The 19,944-nt window shown below is 35.3% G+C and overlaps 2 pseudogenes; both read left to right on the forward strand.

The window, feature by feature from the left end:
- Window positions 1-12,921: 12,921 nt before the first annotated feature.
- Window positions 12,922-15,631, forward strand: LOC120207985 (annotated as a pseudogene).
- A 1,070-nt stretch (window positions 15,632-16,701) lies between these two features.
- Window positions 16,702-19,226, forward strand: LOC120207930 (annotated as a pseudogene).
- Window positions 19,227-19,944: the final 718 nt, after the last annotated feature.

The following is a 19,944-nucleotide window of genomic DNA, read 5'->3' on the forward strand; positions in this document are numbered from 1 at the left end:
GTAAGCTAGTCATTTGGGCTTTTGTGTTTGTTTTATTGTTATATATGAATCTATGATGGATAAGAATTTGCTGCTGGAATACGTAAGTAGGTGAAATTCAAACCTTGTTATTCCTGTTCATTTTATGTTAATAATACATTTACTAGGACCAGAAAATAAGATCCAGTAATAGTAATAGTAATGTATTATTGGACGATTCACTGCCTTTCAAACGGTTGATGATTATATGAAGTCATACAATTTTTCAGTTGTGATGTCGGTTATTTTTAAGCAGTTTTAAGGAAAAAATTGTCCTATTGTACCAAGTTCGCAGTGACCGTTGTTTATCTAATTTCTTGCTTCATGTTCATATCTTGAATATCATGTCTGAGAGATACTTAGGCATGGTATGAGGGCACAATCCATTGGAAAGAATTTAGAAAAAGGATAAGCACACCCATGTCATGCACATATCTCTATCCAACGCCACGAGTGTGAGTAACATAGATGTGTAGGATGGTATTGTGCTTGCAGTTGTATTTGCCACCCGTATTCAAACCGCAAACTTAGCCAACACTCATTAAAACCATCAACTTCTCGGTTAAAAGATGTTGTTCTTCTTTATACTATACTATGTCCTCATATGCTTAATTTTATTTGTTGTAAATATTTATTTCACATATTTCTATTTATTTATTTCCATTTTCTTTATTTAAATATTATCCAAATACTTTTAAGAGCACGTATGCGTAGAATGGGCGTGGAAAGTACCACTTGATCGAAGTGGTACGATCCGATACGGCATTTTAACGAGATAGGAACTTGCAACAAGTTAAATATATTTTACTAATTAATTTGTGCAAATGATGCAATGTGTGTTATTTTAAATAGTAATTTATTTTATTTTATGTAAATGTAAATTTCAAAATTTGCATTTTGTATTCAATTCACGTTTTTAGTTAATCAATTTATTTTTATGTAAACATCGTTTTATGGTTATATTCGGTTCATATTGTTTTAATCAAAGATAGAATATTCTTTAACAATGAAAATAGTTGAAATAGTTTTCCCGACGGAGGATTGCTAATTTCAAGATTTTTTATCGAGTTAAAGGATTTTCTTTAAATAGTTAATTCGAAGCAAATTAATAAATGTTCGATAAAAGGATCACATCTTAATTTTATATTCGATTTGTAATTTCTACCATTACGACAATGTGTAAGCGACACGGTACCAGTTTTTGGGCGTTGTGGAGTGTTAATCCTTCCCTACACGTAACCGATTCCCGAATCCATTTAATCGAATCTTTGGTGACGCATACCAAATTTTGTCTTATAAAATGATTTTTTTAAAATTGTTTTAAAAGACGTTTTTAGGTATTCGACCTACCTAACCTAAAGGTCGATGGCGACTCTTTTCAATTTTATTCAAATCAATTCAAAATCACCCAATCTTTCCAAATTAAAGTCATAATTGTTTTTAAAAATAATATTTAATTGTTTCACCTAAAAAATGGTTATGACAGCTTGGCGACTCCGCTGGGGAATTTTTTTTAGAGAGTCAGGCTGTATGTCGTTTACATATTGTCATCTTGGTGGAAATTATGATTTCTAGTTTTAGTTAATTTATGATCCGTTTATTGAAATTTTTAATGGCTTCGTTTTTTTGTCGTACTAACATTTTATTTTTGGCTTTCAGCTTTGTCAGGATTTTATCATTTTTCCTTGTTTTGTTTTCCTTTTGGGTCGAAGGTAGGTATGTTCCTCCTCACACACATCACTAGCATTGGCATAACATAAGCTCTAGACACGAGCTTCGATCCAAATTAGTTGGGGTGAATGCTTTACTCTCGTAAGAATTTATTCTTCGTATGAGTTTTTAGCAAATAACCCAAGGGATACATACCTTATACCTTCGTAGGGATTTATTCCTCGTACGGGTATAAGACAGTGAATCCCCTCGAATTGAACTCGTTCCGTTTGAAACCTGTAATGGGTGAGGATCGAGGGTCTGGCAGCCCAAGGGGGCACCGACATCAAGGACAATTCGAGTCCCATTTTCCCGTTAGAGCCGAAACCATGCATATAGTGAACCGTAAAACGATCACCCTAGGTATAGTTATATCGAACCTCTGTCCGTCAGTAGGTACCCAAACTAAGTGTACACAAAGGAGGAGCATTTCTGAACCTTTCCTTTTTGCTTTAAATTAGGTTAAATAAAAGCATGCGAACTAGATACCATGCGGTTAGGATTAATTTCTTGAAAATTTATTGTGGGTAGAAAGCATGTCCGGGTAGGATTGCTATTTATTGAAAGCATGTTCGAGTAGATATCATGACGGGTAGGTGTTATATTCATCTCTGAATTACATTTTTTATTTGTATCAATTATTTTACATGTACTAACTTGTTTTTCTCTTTTGTTTGTGTATACCAACTTATTTCTTCTCTTTTGTTTGTGTCATTTAATCATTTGCATTGCATTGCATTGCATCATCATAATGCAAAAGTGTTGATCCGTAAGGGGATATTCGAGAGAAAATTTTCACAAGAAGAGATAAAAGTTTTCAATCAAGCGATCGCATACACAGACATGCATTGAGGGCTAAAAAGAAGTCCAGAGTACAAGAATGAGATTTTCTCGAAGATCGTGCATCATTCGAGACTGATATGATAATCTACTGATCTAAGGAGTAATCCAGCAGTAGATTCTCATCCACAATTATTCCATCGTTAACCATCAGGGAGTGAAGCACAAACTTCAGCATAGCCGAGGTATTAATGGAGTTAGTTTACAGAGCATTGAGGGTCATTGGTTCCAAGTACAAAGATCCGAGACGAAGCAGTGAGCTCGAAGATCGTGCATCATTCAATACTGAGATGATGATCCACTGATTCAAGGAGTAATTTAGCAGTGGAGTCTTATCTACAATCATTTCATCGCTAGTTATCAAAGAGCGACACACCGACCTCATTACCACCGAGGCATTAACGGAGTCAGATTACAGAAACGCTTGAGGGGCATCGTTTTTGAGGACGAAGATCCGATATGAAGCAGTGATCCATTCCAAGCTCACCATCTAAGCGAAGACATGTCTGTAAAGTGGACTGTCTTGTAATGTGAAATTTTTTATCTCTGGTGGGAATTGTTCTACGGTATTTATCGTTGGGATCAATATTTTTGCATCCGCATTTGTATCATTGCATTTTATTCAACATTCATTTAAGCATTGTTACGTGCATTAATCATACCTTGTGGGAAACTTTGAGGAAGCGCTTCTAACTGTACAACTGCATTCACACAGTATTGAAAATGGATGCAAAATTTGAGGAATTGAAGAAAGAGCTGAACGAGAGTTTGCAAAAGTTGCAAGCAGAGTGGGAGGTTAAAATGGAGCAGATGCAAAAGACCACCGTGGATCGTATCTTGCAAAACCAAAAAGACCTAGTTGACCAAATGGTAGCAAAGATGGCTGAGCTCAACCAAGAAAAAGGCAAAGAAAAGATTTCATTGACCCGTGAAACAGTTAAATGTGTGAAAGCACAGGCTAGTTCGCAACCAATTATCTCGCCCAACAGGATTCCTAGTCACCTAGCGACGAGAAGAGCCAAGAACGAGATCCCAGATAATTTGAAACAGTGGTGCAGAGAGACATTCCATGGAATGAGAGGACAAAACTCTCACAACGGGATGGATGCAACAGAACTAGTACTAGTTCCTAACCTGGTGCTTCCGCCCAAATTCAAGATGCCCGAGTTTGAAAAGTATAGTGGAACCAGTTGCCTTAATTCACATCTCACGATGTTTATCCAAAGGATGACTGGATACACCAACAATGATCTGATGTTGATCCACTGTTTCCAAGATAGTTTGATTGGACCCGCTTCTAGGGGGTATGATCAACTGAGTCATACTCAAGTCCGCTCCTGGAGGGATTTGGCTAGTGCTTTTCTAGGCCAATACAAGCACATGATTGATATGGCCCCCGATCGAACAATGCTTCAGAATATGAAGATGAAGAATTATGAGAGTTTCCGACAATATGCTCAACGATGGAGGGATGTCGCATCTCAAGTGCATCCACCAATGACTGAAAGAGAGTTCATCATTCTATTCATCGATACATTGAAGTCTCCATATATCGACTACATGATAGGGGTTGCCACTAAGAGTTTTTCTGACATTGTCATGTGTGGAGAAATGATCGAAAGAGCAGTCAAGAATGGCCAGATAGGAGGCACTAGTCATTCCGACAATGAGGAAAGAGATGATATTAACATTGAAGGATCTTATCTAGCTAATCTGGGGACCAAACCTCATAAGGCATTCTGTCGCATCAATCCAATCCTAATGACATATGAAGAATTGCTCCCAATGCTAGTTGAGAGGAACCTTGTGACTCCAGTTCAATCCAAACCAAGAGAGACCCCATATCCTGAAGGCCATGATATTAACGCCATATGCAGCTATCATGTTGGGAGCTCGGGGCATACCACTGACAACTGCAAGACACTAAAGCACAAAATCATAATATGTTTTATTCAGGGTATCCTAATACTAAGCCAGAGAAGTCATTGCATCAACCACTTGCATCCATAGAGATGTTTTGTTTGAACTCGTTTTTGTTCTTTCTTCAATATTTGCTTAAATATTTTTAATCTTTGATGACTGAAATGATGTACCTTCTAAGGTTAAATAATTGAACAAATTTTAATCTTTAGTTCTTGAATATCGAATGAATTACATATTCTTTTAATTCTTCAAGAATAGATTTTTGACGTATGCCAAGATTAGACCTATTTTATCCTGTCTAAAACCCTAAAATAAATCTCTCAATTTTTACCCGAAATAATTCCTGGTCACTACCAAATAACCAATTTTTGACATTCTATCTCTTTGAGACCTTGAATATTCTTTCCACCTTGAAACACTGTATTTATTTTTTTGAGACACAAAAGTCATACCCATACCTTTCTTTGAGCCAATAAAGTCACCATCGTCTTCTTAGACGTAAAACCAACATTTTCTACCAATAAAACTTACAGACATTGAGTACAAGATGTTCACTTGAACATAAGCCTTCCTACAAAGAAGACACAGTGTGGGGCATCTCACATCAATTTTCTGAAGACGAGCATGAGCAATTGAGACATGTTGAGAGCAAGAAGCGAAGAGAAAAAATAGAATTCATTCAAAATAATTCTATCATGCATTAATTATGTTTTCATTTAAATAAAATTAATCCTGAAAATCTATCCCCCTGGGGATACCTCTCCTGCAAGGACTTCTGTGTATGAGATGATGAACGGCTTTCTTTCTTTATCCCTTCACAAAAGGAGAAAATATATCCCTCGTGTCCCCATTTGAGCCTGAATGATTTTCTTCTGATTCAACCCTAATCAAGGATCACCCTCCATATTGGGGGGCAAGTTGGAGGAAATCTGCTCGTATGAGTGAAGACCATTGATCCAGATAAGATACCAAAAGGTGAACCAAATACATAGTGCAAAGATCATATTAAAGCGAAGAGAAAAGAAGAGCAAAGAGCAAAGAGAAAAATCAAAGCAAAAATCAAAGAAAAAGCAAAGAACAAAAAGAGGACAAAGAGTACATACAAAGAGTCTCTCGACTCAAATGGCACATCAAGTTTCAAACTATAAGATTGATCCAGAATTAGTTCACCAGAAGATCATAGAACATCAAGAGAAGACAAAGGACTCATACGAGCATATTCAAATTGAGCAAGACAAGATTGAGGATCAGAGTTAATGATCCTTGGTTCAATCACCTTTTAACACTTGTTTGGGCCTTTTATCCATTTCTTTCATATCCTGAACCATGGCCTACATTACGTGCCTAAAAAGTCCATTCTAATCATACATGGATTTCTAAACAGAAAAGACTATCTTCAGATTTCATTCCGCTCATCAGGATTAATCTTTTTATTTATAAAAGGTTTTCTAAAATCTTTAAAAGGAGGATTCGAGTTGAAAACCTGAAAAGGCGGCTCGAATATGAAGACTAAGCATAAGAGACGATCGCACAAATCCCTTGATGAGGTATCGCACACATAAACAGAACATAAGAGCTGTGAGTCGGAGAACACTTCCATATATGAGTACAAAAGCTACTCATCAGATCAGTGAAACAAAAAATAAATGAGAATACCAAACCTTTGACCCAAAATAACCGCTTGAGACTTTATCCTTCATTCCTTAACTATTTTTCAAAGATAACATTGATCTTGACACTTGTCAAATAGTTATAATTTATTGAAGGATGAAAAGTGTAATTAATTATTTGATATCCAATGAATTCTTGTTCTATGATTTGTCAATTGTGAAACCTTAAAAGGGGCAATATTTTCATATCTTTTGATTAAACATTTTTCAAATTATTTTTAATTGATATTTTCATACTTTTGAAAATAAAAAGAAGAAAACATTTTTAAACAAGATAATCTCTCTGGAGGCGATCTTGGAATTCAAAAATATTATCTGAAGCTCAAGATCGAAGAGGGGCAAGAGAAGCTAAATTTAGGGCAAATTTGATAGGCAACAATGGTCTCATGTCAAGGCTTGCAAGAGTACACCCTAGTGGAAATACAAACAAATTGAATCAAATATAGAGTGAAGACTGCTCTCGCGATCATCTCCTCCCAGATCGAAGGAATAAGCTCGGAATAACCAGATGTTTTCAACTTGAAAGAACAATGCAGTCCACATATTTGGCTTCCTGAAGTCAACAATCAGATCTTCTGAAGACGTTTCCTCAACATGCAGGAATCATAGACAAACTTTGAGCTATTGAGATTATTTTCTTTAAAAAAATAAAAAAAATAAATAAGTGTCGTCTCACTTGAGATAGTTTTCTTAAAACAAATTTTTTTAGTCTCGCTTGAGACAATTTTCTCTTTAAACAAAAAAAAAAAATAAATAAAGTGTCGTCTCACTTGAGATAGTTTTCTTAAAAACAAATTTTATTTAGTCTCGCTTGAGACAATTTTCTCTTTAAAACAAATTATGTCTCGCTTGAGACATTTTTCCACAAATTTTGAGAATTTAAAACAAATTGCGTATCGCTTGAGACATTTTTCCTTTGAGATAAAATTTTGAATTTGATTCACTTAAAACAAAATTAATCTCATTAGATGTTGTTTCTTTCAAAACAATTTCGTCTCGCTTGAGACCTTTTCCCTTTGAGATCCAAATTTCGAATTTGTTTCACATTAAACAAAGTTGATCTCACTTGAGATCGTTTCTCAAAAAAACTTTGTCTCGCTTGAGACAATTTCTCTAAAAACAAATTTTGTCTCATTTGAGACTATATCTTAAAGCAAATTTTGTCTCGCTTGAGACATCATTTTCTCTCATAATACAAATTTCAAGGTTGTTGTACTTAAAGCAAAATTAATATCACTTGAGATTTCAAAGCTGATTTGTCTCGCACGAGACAGTTTCCCCTTTTAACAAATCCTGAAATTGTTTCATTTGAAACAAAATAAACACTTTTGAAAACACCTTTGAGATTATTTCCATATAAACAAAATCGACAATATTTGAATCTTTTAAAACGATTTTTTGTCTCTCTTGAGACAGTTTCTCTTGGAAAAATCTTTGAGTTTGTTCCTCTTGAAAAAAAATCTTTGAGTTTGTTCCTTTTGAATAAAAATCTTTGAGTTGTTTCTTTTGAAAAAAATCTTTGAGTCTATTTATTTTGAAACAAAGTTTTGTCTCTCTTGACAATTTGTGAAAAAATCTTTGAGATTGTTCTTTTGAACAAAAATCTTTGAGTTTGTTTCTTTGGAAACAAAATTTTGTATCTCTTAAGATAATTTCTTTTGAAACAAAATCTTTGAGTCTGTTTCTTTGGAAACAAAATTTTGTCTCTCTTAAAATAATTTCTTTTGAAAAAAGTCTTTGAATCTGTTTCTCTTAAAATGAATTTTGTATCTCTTGAGACAGTTTCTCTTGAAGTAAATCTTTGAATATGTTCATTTTGAAAATCTTTGAGTTGTTCTCTTAACAAAATCATCTTTGAGTCTATTTCTTTAAAAACAAATGTTGTCTCTCTTGAGACAGTTTCTAATGAAAAACTAACTTTTGAGATTGTTTCATTTGAAACAAATTTGGTCTCACTTAAGATGTGATCCATCTTAGAGTCTGTTTCTTTGAAACAAAATTTTATCTCTTAAAGACAATTTCTTTTGAAAAAATCTTTGAGTTTGTTTCCTTTGAAACAAATTTTGTCTCGAGACAACTTCTTTTGAAAATACCCACCTTTGAGATCGTTTAGACAATTTCTTTTAAAACTACCCACCTTTGAGATTGTTTTTATTAAAACAAATTTTGACTCCCTTGAGGCAGTTTCTCTAGAAATACAAAATCTTTGAGTTTGTTTCACTTGAATAAAACCATTTTTGAGTCGTTTCATTTGAACATTTTCTCTTGAAGCATTTTCTCTTAAAACAAGATCATCTTTGAGTTGTTTCTCTGGAAACAATGTTTTATCCCTTAAAACAATTTCTTTTGAAGAAAATCTTTGAGTCTATTTCTTTGGAAACAAAATTTGTCTCACTAAGATACCATTTTCTGAAAAACAAAGTTTGTCTCTTATGACAATGTCTTTTCAAAAAAAAAATCATTGAATCTCTTTCTTTGGAAACAAAATTTTGTGTCTCTCGAGACAGTTTCTTTGAGAAAAATCTTTGAGTTTGTTTCTTTGGAAACAAAATTTACCATCTTTGAATCTGTTTCCCTTGAAACAAATAACATCTTTGAGATCGTTTCTCTTGAAATGAATTTTGTCTCATTTGAGACAATTTCCCATGAAACACCGATCTTGAGAACATTTCCCTTAAAAACAAATTTTGTCTCACTTGAGACAATTCCTTTAAATGCCATCTTCGGTTTGTTTCCTTTGAAACGAATTTTGTCTCTTTCGAGACAGTTGCTTTTGAAAAACTTATCTTTGAGTTTATTTCACTTGAAACAAAGCAAATATCTTTGAGATCGTTTCTCTTGAAACGAATTTTGTCTCCCTTGAGACAATTTTTTATCAAAATCCAATTTTTGAGTTTGTTTCTATTGAAACACATCTTTGAGTTGGTCTCCCTTGAAACCATTATCCCTAGATGGCCAGTAGTCCTCATCACATAGGAACCGTGTCATCCCCAGACCAGATCTCCTCATCACGTAGGAGCCGTGTCAACCATAGATAACCAGCCGTCCTCATCACGTAGGAACCGTGTTATCACCTTTAGATGGCCAGAACTCTTCATCACGTATGAGCCGTGTCATTCCCCGACCAGATCTCTTCATCACGTAGGAGCCGTGTCAACCATAGATAACCAGCCGTCCTCATCACGTAGGAACCGTGTTATCGCCCTTCCTTTAGACGACCAGAACTCTTCATCATGTATGAGCAGTGTCGTCCCCAACAACCAACATTATCCAATTTCTAAGTTAAAAGGGAGAGAACCAGACAAAAACGTGATGTCTTGTCGTCTTTGCCCTTCTTGTTAACACAAGAATGTGCAAAGAGGGGCAGCTGTAGACACCCGTTTTTGTCCGGGTCTTTTCTATCTAATTGTAATTATAATTATTATTATTATATTATTATTATTATATTATATTATTATGCTTATTTATTGTTCTTAATATATTACAAATTTTGCAGGCTCAAACCGAAGCCCATCAGATACCAAGCCCGACCCCAGATTACAAGACTTGGAGCCCAGACCCGGTTCAGGCCCAATACCAATCCCATATTGCATTTAGGGTTTTTAAACCCTAAATGCAGTTAACCTAGCTCAGCCGCCGTTTGGTCTCCCAGCTGCCGCCGCTTGACATTCCAGCTTCCCCTCGCCGCGCCCCAACAGAGGAAAGGATGCCACGCCGCCGTTACTGTTCCGACCCACTCCGATGGTCCAGCCGCCGTTCCCACGTCGCCAGTGTCATCCACAATGCAAAATATCACCCAAATCAGTCACAAATTAAATCAAATCCAAAACCCATTAAAATAATACCTAAAATCCCGATAAATCGGGAAAATTGTCCCCTATACATAGATATCATTATTCCTACCAAAAATCAAGGATAAATGAAGCAAAAAATAGCATGCGAGGGGAGAAGGATTCGGGGGGTAGGAAATAAAAAATCCAGAGAGTTTCGAACCCAAAATAAAAAAAAAAAGAAAAGAAAAGAGAGAAGAGGAGAGGATCTCACCACGGTTTGGAGGTCGAGAAGCCCGACGGTCGTCGGTTGTCAAAGCTTTCGAAGGTAAAACTCTCAGATTTAGAGAGCTAGGGTTACCTTTAGGTAGAGATAGTTGGGGATCTAGGTGGAGAGTGAAGAGAGGAAGGTTTTGGAGGGTTTTCTCCATCTCTGGCCACCGTTCGCCGCCGCGGGCGTAGCCGGCGGTGGACAAATCTCTTCTCCGTTGAGAAGGTTGAGAGAGTTTTCTCTCTCTCCCTCTCTCTGTTTTTAAGCAATGAAAGAAATGAGGCATAGACCGAATTTTGGCCTGATTTTGGTCATTTATACGCGGACCAGAACGGCGTCGTTTAAGCCAAAGGGGTTTCCGTGTTTTCATATTAAGGGATAATCCCACTTTTAGTCCTTTCTTTGTAACCTCACGGTTTAGTCATTAAATAAAATTATATTTATTTTATTTCGAGCCTTAATGTTTCAATATTGGTATTTTGGTCTGGTACTTGTTTTGTTTTATTATTATTAATGTTGAACGTTGGCCATAGTATTTATAATTATTCAATTTAGTCATTGGTTATGTGTTGTTTATTTCTTGTGAATGTTAGAATTTGGCCATGATATTTATGTTTCTTATATTTTAGTCACTGTTTGGTATTTGGTATAATTACTGTATGAATCTTTAAGTTTCTGTTTATTCTAAAATTGACCACTGATTTGTTCTGTTTTATTGTAGCCATTGATTAATCTAGTTTCTCTATTTATGTTTCTGATACTGTAGTTTCAATTTACACAGTTTAGTCACTTGCCTATAAGCTTAGTTATTTTATTTTATTGGCGTTATGGTTGCCATGTTTGCATGTTTACATTTTAACCCATGTTATATTATTATACTCATATTTTACTTTGGCCACAATGTTTGTATTAGTTTCATTTTAGTCACTGATTTTGTATGTTGTATATTTTGGCTGATGTTCAAATTTGACTCTAAGATTTGTAAATCTGTTTATTTTAGTCACTAGTTTGCATTCGGTTCAATTACTATTTTAGTCCCTACGTTTCTGTTTTTGCCATTTAGTCTTTTAATTTTCTATTTTTCTGTTTTAGCCCTTTAATTTGTTATTACCATGTTAGTCATTGTAATTATAAATACTTACTTTTTGACCATTATATTTGGGTTGTAACATTCTTTTAATCCCCTATGTATGTACATTTTTCATGTTATGTATTTATTTGTACCATATGTAATTAAATATGCTTAATTTTATTTGTTGTAAATATTTATTTCACATATTTCTATTATTTATTTCCATTTTCTTTATTTAAATATATCCAAATACTTTTAAGAGCACGTATGCGTAGAATGGGTGTGGAAAGTACCACTTGATCGAAGTGGTACGATCCGATACGGCATTTTAACGAGATAGGAACTTGCAACAAGTTAAATATATTTACTAATTAATTTGTGCAAATGATGCAATGTGTTTTTTAAATAGTAATTTATTTATTTTATGTAAATGTAAATTTCAAAATTTGCATTTTGTATTCAATTCACGTTTTTAGTTAATCAATTTATTTTTATGTAACATCGTTTTATGGTTATATTCGGTCATATTGTTTTTCATAATCAAAGATAGAATATCTTTAACAATGAAAAATAGTTGAAATAGTTTTCCCGACGGAGGATTGCTAATTTCAAGATTTTTTATCGAGTTAAAGGATTTTCTTTAAATAGTTAATTCGAAGCAAATTAATAAATGTTCGATAAAAGGATCACATCTTAATTTTATATTTGATTTGTAATTTCTACATTACGACAATGTGTAAGCGACACGGTACCAGTTTTTGGGCGTTGTGGAGTGTTAATCCTTCCCTACACGTAACCGATTCCCGAATCCATTTAATCGAATCTTTGGTGACGCATACCAAATTTTGTCTTATAAAATGATTTTTTTAAAATTGTTTTAAAAGACGTTTTTAGGTATTCGACCTACCTAACCTAAAGGTCGATGGCGACTCTTTTCAATTTTATTCAAATCAATTCAAAATCACCCAATCTTTCCAAATTAAAGTCATAATTGTTTTTAAAAATAATATTTAATTGTTTCACCTAAAAAATGGTTATGACAAGTATATATGATATTTTAACAATAGTTTAGGGGTAAAATTAAATATTTATTTATTTATTAATGCCATCACTTTATTAATTTAACAGAGATAACGGTAGAATAATCATTTTATTACAAATTTATAATGTTAGTATTATAAATTGATAATGTTAATTACCAATATATTATTTTCGAAAATTTAGTAAAAAATAAAAATTTACTTAAAAATCATTCATCATTTGATGTTATAATTATTTGAATATAAAATCTTTAGAAAACAACCTTTTCTTTTTAGTGTGATTAAATGGATTCATCATTTATGTATCTGATTAGCTATCGCTAATTTTATCACGTGATACACATTTTAGTTCAATCGTACCCTGATGGGGTCTAATTCTTCAATGCCCATTATGTCTTGTCTCCTACCACCCATTCAATTATTTTAATCGGACGGTCATAAACATCACCAGCTAGCTACATTCAATTATTTTAATCGGACGGTCATAAACATCACCAGCTAGCTGCATTCAATTATTTTAATCGGACGGTCATAAATCTCGCCAGCTACCAGATCAACTCTATATATACAAGCCATACACAATTATTAAGTCACTCGGTAAAGCCGACCAGAGGTCTGGAAAGTTTCAAAAATAGAGAGCGATGGAATCCATGGCAGCAGTAAAACCGGTGATCAAAGTGGCTGCCCTTTGTGGGTCTTTGAGGAAAGGCTCTTACAACAGAGCCTTAATTCGTTACGGTAATGTCCATGCAAACTGACGTCTAAAGGAATGTTCTTGTTTTTGTTTCTGGGAAATATTGATTTGGGTCCTGTTTTGTTTCAGCTATGGAGATAACTAAGCAGGAAATTGATGGGATTGAGATTGATTTCGTTGAGATCTCATCACTTCCTATGCTCAACCCTGATCTCGAGGTTGATGGCAAGTATCCGCCGGTTGTTGAGGCTTTCAGGCAGAGGATTTTGGCCGCTGATAGCTTCCTCTTTGCTTCCCCAGAGTACAACTACTCTGTTACTGGTATTACCTCAAAGCATTCTCCTTGCATTGTATTTTATTTCTTGGCTACAATGGTTTTTTGGGAGCTCGTTTCTTTATTATTTCTGTAACTTATACCACGCTATACCTGTAATCAGTCACGTCTCCACTTTTCTATGCACTTTTTGTAAATCAAAACAATTCGACATTTCATCTAAGTTCAAGTTTCCGTTTAAAGAGAAAAAAGTCTTAATTTCGACCACGTGGAAGGAATTGTGAGGTTGGGGTGATTGTTGGTATATGAATTTGATGAGTAACAGTTTAAAACTCTTTAGCTGAAGATGTAAGTAAAGAGTGAATGTTTTAGTATTTCTTGCATTTGCACAAGTATTAACAGTATAATTATGATGCATCTTAAGAAGAGAAACTCAAAGCATTAAATATTCAAATGGTAGAATAGACAGCCTAGATTTGGATTCGTTTCTTTCAAATTCTTTCGTGTGAAGAATTTTGATTAAACATAAGCCTTTTGAGGTCTCCATGTAGTTCAAAACCATTTCGCACTGCAAGTTGAAAGAATGCTACTTGAATGAGTTGGGTACTTTCTCATGTGTAAGGTCTACAATGTAAAGGTCGAGTTTTGAATACCGTGAACAGTTTAGTCGGATCTCTTGATCGCCATTAACTATATTATTTTCTGCACTTTACCAGCACTCCTGAAGAATGCATGGACTGGGCTTCTCGACCACCAAATGTTGGGGCTGATAAAGCTGCTGCCATCGTAACTGTTGCTGGAAGTTTAGGTGGTGCGCGGGCACAGTATCATTATCGCCAAATTGGGGTTCGTCTTGATCTTCATTTTATCAACAAAGAGTTTTTCTTGAATGCATATCAGTCTCCAGCTAAGTTTGATAGTGATGGCAACCTTATTGACCCATCATTCCAAAAGAGAATGAAATCAGTTCTTCTTGCCCTGCAAGCATTTACTCTGCGACTACGAGGTAAGTGCTGAGTAAGCTAGTCATTTGGGCTTTTGTGTTTGTTTTATTGTTATATATGAATCTATGATGGATAAGAATTTGCTGCTGGAATACGTAAGTAGGTGAATTCAAACCTTGTTATTCCTGTCATTTTATGTTAATAATACATTTACTAGGACCAGAAATAAAGATCCAGTAATAGTAATAGTAATAGTATTAATTGGACGATTCACTGCCTTTCAAACGGTTGATGATTATATGAAGTCATACAATTTTCAGTGTGATGTCGGTTATTTTTAAGCAGTTTTAAGGAAGAAAATTGTCCTATTGTACCAAGTTCGCAGTGACCGTTGTTTATCTAATTTCTTGCTTCATGTTCATATCTTGAATATGATCCTGTCTGAGAGATACTTAGGCATGGTATAGGGCACAATCCATTGGAAAGAATTTAGAAAAAAGGATAAGCACACCCATGTCATGCACATATCTCTGTCCAACGCCACGAGTGTGAGTAACATAGATGTGTAGGATGGTTATTGTGCTTGCAGTTGTATTTGCCACCCGTATTCAAACCTGCAAACTTAGCCAACACTCATTAAAACCATCAACTTCTCGTTATAAAGATGTTGTTCTTCTTTATACTATACTATGTTCCTCAATCCGATATGAAACATAGGTTAAACCACTGAAAGCAGTGCGTGGAATGCAATCTGACTAGACAAAAGCATCCAAGACCGTTAAGAACATCTGTCACTTACTAATTGACTTCTTCTATTGGTATAGGCTGCAATTTCAATCCCTCAACAATATCAGAGTTCCCAAGGCAGATCAACAAATTTTCCGAGGAGGACAAGTCTTAACATCATTCACCAAAGGAAATCTTGCGCAAAGATTTTATACTAGCCCCCAATACAAGCTTGGAATACCATCTGAGGCTTATGATTGGTATGATCTGGAAACCTGCAACAATGAAAGAAGTGTTATTAATCGGTTTCAGGACATGCATTTCAGGCTCAAGGACAAAAGATCCACTCCTAATGCTAGGGAAAGAATGTACAAATTCGCATTGGTTGCGTCTTGGGTGTTCTTCCTTATTGTTTTCATGCTCTTCCTTACCATATTTATGCTCGATTATCGGGTTAAGAACTCTGTGGATGCTTACTTCAAGAGGAATGTGTTTGGCAGAGGCCCTGATCTCTTGGTGGCCTATGATTAAACTGCTATGCTCGGACGCCATCGTAGATGCTCTGGTTTTTTACGCATTCGATTTCTATATAAAACATGCATTTGAGCTTTCCCAGAATTAGATCAAGCTATGTGATATCTTGGCTTTTAAAACAAAGTATTGAACTACTTGTGCTGTTCAAGCTGACATGCTGTTTTGTAGTAGAAGCAGTGTTGCTGCTATTGGCATGTGCTCTAATCGCGTTGAATCTGAATGTTATTATTTGGATTCGAGTTAAATATTATTATAGATAAATATTATCTATAAATATATGAATATTATTATTTGGATTCGAGTTAAATATTATTATAGATAATATTATCTATAAATATATATTATTATTTGGATTCGAGTTAAATATTATTATAGATAATATTATCTATAAATATATGAATGTTATTATTTAAATTTTTTAGTCGAGTTTATAAAATTACGAATTGGATTAATCAAATTTCTTAATGTTGAATCAAATTAAGAAAAAATTAAACTTTTTCAAAATTAAATTTTTTCACCTCTCACACTCGCAATCATATTATTATGCAACTTCACACGATCATCATAGGTTTCATAAGTTGATATTTTTTATGTATATATTTGAAGCAAAACTGACCGTTTTAACTTTAGAATGTATTTTTTTCTCTAAGAAGAATTTGTCTTTTGGTTAATAACAAAGAAGATAGATCATTAATTAATTTACAATTTAGACAACATAAAGAGAGAAAAGCATGATTAAGACTTGATGAACTAAATTAGTGAATTTCATACAGTCTAAAATGGCAATCACGTTCATCAGTTCACCGTGTAGCCATTTATTATCCCCCTCCAATTGTTTGGTTTCCTAGAAAATTTAGGAGCTAAATCTGGAAATCATACGAATTTCCCCCCATCTATTCCAACCAAAGAAACCAAAGAGAGAAAAAGAAAAATTACCCAGAAACTAATAGAAAAAAGGGAGAGAAAAAAAAGCAACCCAATCCTCCTCATTCTAGCAGCTCCCTTTTCTTTGTAATTTTACTTCATTATTTGAAAAATACCCATTTCTTAAAACCAACTTGACCATCCAAAACAGATTGGATTTTTTTGTTGCTTTTTGTTTATTTAGATTATTTCATTTCCCTCCAATTTTTTTCTCTTCAGGGTCTTCCTGAAAGTTCCCATATTGATGCAATAGAAATACAGAAAGACCTGAGATGGATATAATCCTTTTTATCATTGGGTTTATTAGTGGTTAAAGAAAGGCAATAGGAACTGATAAAAAAAGCTAGAAAATTTTATTTGTTTCATACATAGAATGAACAAATGAGCAAAAAGCTTGGCTTTAGAAAGGCCTTGGAAAGTATACTAAAGAAATCACAAGTTGCTGCAAAGAAGAAAGCAATCAGCATATTTACAGCTATGTCAGTAGCTCATGTTGACGACGAAGAACCGATCCCCGGTGAAGTATGCCATGTCGAAAAGGCCCTTCCAAAAGGTGAATTTTATATAGGCCAATGGAGTGGTAATTTGCCTCATGGGGATGGGAAGTATTTATGGCCTGATGGATGCATGTACGTTGGTGAATGGTTTAGAGGGAAAATGATGGGGAATGGCAAGTTCTGTTGGTCTTCAGGAGCTACCTATGAAGGCGAGTTCAAGAGTGGTTACATGGATGGCAATGGAATGATTCCGGTTTTTCTGGAGATACTTACAAAGGTCTTGGGTTATGAACTTAAAACAATGAGAAGGTATTCACAGTTATGCCAACGGGGATCGCTATGAAGGCGAATGGTGCGGCGGATCGCAAGACGGAAACGGGAAGCACCTATGGAAGAATGGGAACCATTACGTTGGTGAATGGAAGAACGGAATGATGAATGGCAATGGAACAATGGTTTGGAGCAATGGGAACAGATATGATGGTTCTTGGGAAGATGGTTTCCCTAAAGGAAATGGGACTTTTAGATGGCCTGATGGGAGCCGTTATGTTGGCGTTTGGTGTAAGATGGTAAGGATCAAACGGAACTTACTATCCGTCCGGTTCACTAACCGATAATCTCGATTGGGATCCTCAGCGAGTGTTATTAGAGGATTTGAAAGACTGCACTATATGTCCCGGTGAGAAAGTGTCCATCTTGCCATCACAGAAGATACGAAATTGGTATGCAATGGCTGTAAAGAAAGAAGGGAAGGAAAGGAGATTGTCAAAGCTACATAGCCGTAGTTGTATATGATGTTTTGCCTGCAAGTGAAGGATAGGTTGAAGATAGAGCAGTGAGAGCTCTTCCTGAAAATTCAAATACAAGAATGTTTAGGCCACAGTTTAAGAAGACAGTGAAGAAGCAAGTCCAAACGATATTGGAAGGCCATAAGAATTACGGTCTAATACTCAATTTGCAACTAGGTATCAGGTAGTGATTTTTTATCTGTATTTAGTTTGACATTGAATCTTATCTTAAACCTTAATGTTGCATTGTATGGAGCTTATGAACTAATCATGTATGCATTGGTTCTCTGGTTACATTGCAGACATTCTGTTGGAAGGCCTGGTCCAGCTATATCCCTTGATCTAAAGCCTTCGGCTTTTGACCCGAAAGAAAAAGTATGGACCAAATTTCCACCTGAAGGATCAAAGCACACTCCACCGCATCAATCTTGTGATTTCAAGTGGAAGGATTACTGTCCGCTTGTATTCAGGTTAGAAACAGACCATCTCCTTCATTACAGAACCATTTGGAAACATTGATGACCAGCGACGTCGTGAGCAGTGGAGTCTCTCGCAGCGAGTGGCAGGTCGTGTGTTTTGTTAAATTATGATAGTATTTCATGACATGCATCGTCTTTACATTTCCAGGACCCTTAGGAAATTGTTCAACGTGGATGCAGCAGATTACATGCTTTCAATATGCGGGACGATGCCCTCCGGGAACTATTATCCCCCGGAAAAAGTGGAATGTTCTTTTACTTGAACAACGATGACAGATACATGATAAAGACGATGAAAAAGGCCGAAGGAAAGGTAAGTCTACTGATCATATCTTTATGTAGCAAGCACTGTTAAAGGCACTACTCATTCTTGATGACTAATATTGCAGGTTCTCATAAGGATGCTCCCGGCCTATTATAATCATGTCCGGTTGTTCCCGAACACTCTAGTCACCAAATTTTATGGTCTTCATTGTGTGAAACAACTTGCTGGGTCTACGCAGAAAAAGGTAACGTTCATGTTACACAATTTCGGACATCAAACATGAACACGATTCGAATTCGTACGATTTCAGAAATCAATCTCATACTTTCTTCATTTGAAATTTAATGAGTCAGGTACGCTTTGTTATAATGGAGAATCTATTCTGCACTCACTATGACATTCGTAGGCGTTTTGACTTGAAAGGCTCTTCACATGGTCGCACAACCTGTAAACCTGAACCCAAAGTTGATCCGACAACAACTCTCAAGGAACTTGATCTCAATTATATATTTCGGTTGCAGAAACTATGGTTCCAAGAGTTTTGCAGGTGATTATCTTCTCTGGTAACCTCTTTCTAGTACAATCATCATCTTCATTTGCACAACTTTTGAGTTCGGTTAAAATATATGAATGTTTTGGGTGATTTTCATGTAGGCAAGTCGACCGAGATTGTGACTTTCTTGAACAGGAGAGAATTATGGACTGCAGTCTGCTGATTGGTTTTCATTTTCGAGAAGCTTCCTCGCCTTGTCCTTCCGATGTTCCCTCACCTACTGATTATTTATAGTCCTCTCTCTCGAATTTAATTCTTCCATGTTATCTGTGATCCCTTATCTGATTAAGATATGTTTTGGACTTAATTTGCATAACCTCAAGATCCTGAAAACGAAGATGCTCCTCGGCTTTCTCAAGCTTCGTCTCGGTAATACGAATGTCTTCAGTTTTAGATACTCATTTATTTTCTATCACAACACCAATTTTTTTAGTTTCTTTCAGTTGCTAAAATCGAAATTGATCACTATGTGAACTTCACTCGGATGCAGTCATGTGTCTGTTTGTGTTCTTCCTCTTCTTTTGTTCAATGAAAAGAAAAGACGAAAGAAAACTGGAACTCAATTTCGAGAGCGAACAGAGTTAATGGATCTAAAAAGTTACATGTTTTATATGCGACGCTCTTTCAATTTGAGCCATACCTAACAAATTTCCACCTTGGCGAATATCTTGCCCCTTAGGAGACATTCAATGTGGGTTGAGTTACCTTACTTCTTTAACAACTTGAAACATTCAACAAGTCCAAGCAATGCTTGAACTTGTCTGTCGTAACTGGCTTGGTGAACATATCAGCGGCATTCTCATCAGTATGTACCTTCTGAAACAAAATCTCTCCAGATGCAACCAACTCTCTGATCTTGTGAAAACATACATCAATATGCTTTGTTCTAGCGCGATATACCTGATTCTTAGCCAAGTGAATAGTACTTTGATTGTCGCAAAGCAACTGAACT

This window comes from Hibiscus syriacus, unplaced genomic scaffold (genome assembly GCF_006381635.1).
Source record: "Hibiscus syriacus cultivar Baekdansim isolate YM2019G1 unplaced genomic scaffold, ASM638163v2 tig00015498_pilon, whole genome shotgun sequence".
NCBI lineage: Eukaryota > Viridiplantae > Streptophyta > Magnoliopsida > Malvales > Malvaceae > Hibiscus > Hibiscus syriacus.